At 39.1% G+C, this 3,815-nt stretch overlaps 1 non-coding gene across 1 annotated transcript; it reads left to right on the forward strand.

The window, feature by feature from the left end:
- The first annotated feature begins 3,345 nt into the window (after positions 1-3,345).
- LOC114897392 lies at positions 3,346-3,448 on the forward strand. Its single transcript, XR_003794112.1, has one exon. It is a non-coding gene; the product is annotated as a U6 spliceosomal RNA (small nuclear RNA).
- Positions 3,449-3,815: the final 367 nt, after the last annotated feature.

The raw sequence follows: 3,815 nt of genomic DNA on the forward strand, positions 1-3,815 counted from the left end.
ACTACAAAGTCACAGCCTATCATTTTATTTATTGCGCTCTGATCACAACAGTTGCTAGCCACCTGATACATTCTTCTTTATTTTTCTTTTATTGCCTATGACTACCAGCCCCACACTGGAATAGCAACTCCTTAAGAGCGCAGACATTTTTTGTCCTGTTCAGCACTGCATTCCCGGTATGGGTAATAGTTCCAAGCACTCAGTAGATGCTCAGCAGATGCATGATGAATGGAAAGAAGGAATGGAGGGAGGCAGGCAGAGAGGGATGGAATGAGAAGAAAAAGAGAGAAGGAACGATGAAAAATGGAGAGTACTAAAATAAAACTTCAAAAAACGGTAAACAAAAACAAACAAACAAAAAACTCTTTGGAAGCAGACCCCTCCACATGCCTCAAAGGGAAGATGCAGACCTGTATGTTTCAGGATCTTCCCACCAAAAACCCACACAATTCCTTTACTATTCCAGCCAAGTATGGCCTAGCCCTACCCTCATACCTGTTTTTCTTGGTTTACTAATAAAGAAACATAGATGGAAATAAAGAAGAGATATTGGGTAGAAAGATATAAAATAGTGGGAAAGATATTATAAGTGGAGTCAAGTACCACCACCATTTACTAGAAGTGAACTTTCAGCACCAATATTAATATGTTTTCCTGTTGTATCTGTAAAGTGATAATAAGTAATATGTACATAACAATTTTTAATTTACTCAAATCTCATTTTTTTAACTAACTACTTCACAACAAGTAACATGCTAAGGCAACATCAGTAGATGAAAAAAGGTAGTCCCTGGCCCCAAGCAATGTTGCCCAGGAGAAGACAGAGATATGTAAGAAATACAATTACAATACAGTATTGCGTGTGCAACAATCAGGCATGCAGAAGTGCAGGGGTAGCAAAAAGGATCACAACACTAAAAAGGAAGACTGCACAAAAGACATAATATGTAAACTGAGTTTTGAAAAATGAAGTGGGTTTCCCAGGTGCCCCATAGGGAGAAAGGAATTCTTGGAGGAGGGAAAAGCATAATTGAAGACAGTGAATTGTTCATATAATCCAGAAGTGAAGTAGGCAATGGCAGGAGAAATGATTGGACACAGGCGTCATGAATACTTGTGTGTCTGCATTTTAGCAAGTCCATTCTAATGGAAACTTTGAGGATCAACTCGGGGGTGGGGGGCCGCGGCAGGACAGAACTAGTCATTCCTGCAAGAAACACTGGGACCAGTTTCTACCAACCCACCAAAAAAATGACTTCAAAGGCAATGTGATATCACAGGAAGGGCTTGTTTTACTGTTTGTTTGTTTTTAGTTCATTAGGCCTCACTTAAAATTCTGATTCCACAGTGCACTTGCTTTGGGATCTTGAACAACACTCATAACCTCTGCAAGTTCCAGTATAGTAAGTTTATGTGATTACCTTCATCTGTAATATCCCTGCGTTGCAATCTTGATGGAAACTCAAGTTCAGGTCAAAGACTAGTTTCTCTGTGACTTCTCCTCTGAATTGGTTCAAAAGCCATCTCTCCCGTCCTCATTTGGCTTCTCTTATGGAATCTCATAAGAACTTCTATGACCGCTTTGGGTTTTTTTTTGTTGTTGTTGTTTGTTTGTTTTTTAATTGAAGTATAGTTGATTTACAATGTCGTGTTACTTTCAGGTGTACAGCACAGTGATTCCTTTTTCACATTCTTTTCCCTTATAAGTTATTACAAAATATTGAGTATAGTTCCCTGTGCCATAGAGGAGATCCTTGCTGTATCTATTCTATGCCTTCTTTGAATGACCGTAGCACTTGTTGTCTGTATCATTTTTATGTCTGTTGTGGCTTTGTGACTGAAAATGAAAATTTTCTATTTGCTCAAAAAAAAAAAAAAACAAAACAGCAGCCACCGTTTATCATTTTTCATGACTCTGCAGATTGACTAGGCACAAGTGGATAATTCTGTCCTGCAGTGTGTTGTCTGGAGCTGTGGTCATCTGGAGGCTTGACTGGACTAGAACCTCTAATGTGGCTCATTCGCAGGGCTGGTGGGTGGTGTTGGCACTTGGCCGGGAGCATGAGTCCTTCTCCTCGTGGCACCTCCATATGTGGGGTTCCCACAGCATGAACGCTGGGTTTTTAGGGGGAGTGTTTCAAGCCTGTGAAAGTAGAAGCTGCCCAGTCTGAGAAGTTAAAGATCTCACTTCTGCCCCATTTTACTGGTCAATGCAAACACAATTCAGTCCAGAGTCAAGGGGAGGGAAATAGATTTCACCTCTTGTGGGAGGAATAGGAAAGAATTTGCAGCCAACTTTAATATACAACTGTTATTAATGGTCTTCCTTATTCCTAATTTCAGTGAAAATAATATGGTTTTTATTTTATGTGGCATCTCAATTACTGCAATATTCCGTTCTTTCAACTTCCATGACAGCACACTCTTCTGGTTTTTTTGGTACCTCTGGAGCCACTCTCACCTTCTTGTGAAGAATCCTCTTCTTTTCCTCACACTCAGAATATTATTCCTTAGGATTCCATCCTTGGTCCTCTTCTGTTATCACTTTATATTTTTCTATTTATCTTATTGGACATTCTAATAAACTCTCAAGACTTCCATTACTGTATACATATTAATTATTCTCGAGTCTTTACTCATAGCTCCTACTGCTCACTTAAGTTCCAACGTAGGTATCCCATCTTCACTGAACATTTCCTATTTCTATTTAAGTATCTTATAATAATCACAAATACAAAATGTCCAAAATTGAGCTCATCATATTTTCACCCAAAGCTTCAATTTCAGTGTAATCTCTCTCTGTGAATAGCACCATAATTCCCTCAGTTACATAATGCAGAGAATTAATCATTTTTGACTCCTTTCTTTTGCTCAACCCTATATCGAGTCACGAAAGGTAGTTAATATTATCTCTTTAATATCTTTCAAATTTGTTAAGTTGCCTGCATCTCTTCTCCAGTACTGTAGTACTGAACTCTAGTTCAGACCACTGTCATCTTTTACCTGATATATTTCAGCATCTTTTATCTAGCCTTCTCACGTCAGATTGGCCTCCTCTTTAATTAATTTTCTACACTGAAGCTAGAGTAGTTTTTTTTGTTTTTTTGGGGTTTTTTTTGCCATACGCGGGCCTCTCACTGTTGTGGCCTCTCCCGTTGCGGAGCACAGGCTCCGGATGCACAGGCTCAGCGGCCATGGCTCACGGGCCCAGCCACTCCGCGGCACGTGGGCTCTTCCCAGACCGGGGCACGAACCTGTGTCCCCTGCATCGCCAGGCGGACTCTCAGCCACTGCGCCACCAGGGAAGCCCCAGAGTAGTTTTCAATGGCAATATTCCATCGTGTTGTGCTCCATTTGACAGCATATATACTGAAATTGAAACAATACAGACAAGACTAGCATGGCCCCTGTGCAAGAATGACAGATTTCTAAAGCATTCTTTATTTTTTTCTTTGTTGTTGGACACACAATCTATAAAGGTGTAATTTGCATGACAATAACAGCACAAATGAAGGGAGAGAGAAGATAAAGCCATGTAAGAGCAAAGATTTTGTACACAATTGTAATTAAATTGGTATTAATCTGAACTAGATTCTTATAAATTATTAATTGTAATCCTTATAGCAACTTCTAAGGAAATAACTCAAAAAATATAGTAAGAGAATCAATAAGGGGAATAAAATAGAAAATATCCTTTTAACACAAAAGTAGTCAGCAATAGAGGCTGGAACCCCCCCAAAACACATAAGGCATATAGAAAACAAGTAGAAAATAGCAAATATAAACATGACTTTATCAGTAATTTCATTAAATGA

This window comes from Monodon monoceros, unplaced genomic scaffold (assembly GCF_005190385.1).
Source record: "Monodon monoceros isolate NGI ecotype Baffin Bay Population unplaced genomic scaffold, NGI_Narwhal_1 Super_Scaffold_16, whole genome shotgun sequence".
NCBI classification, from domain to species: domain Eukaryota; kingdom Metazoa; phylum Chordata; class Mammalia; order Artiodactyla; family Monodontidae; genus Monodon; species Monodon monoceros.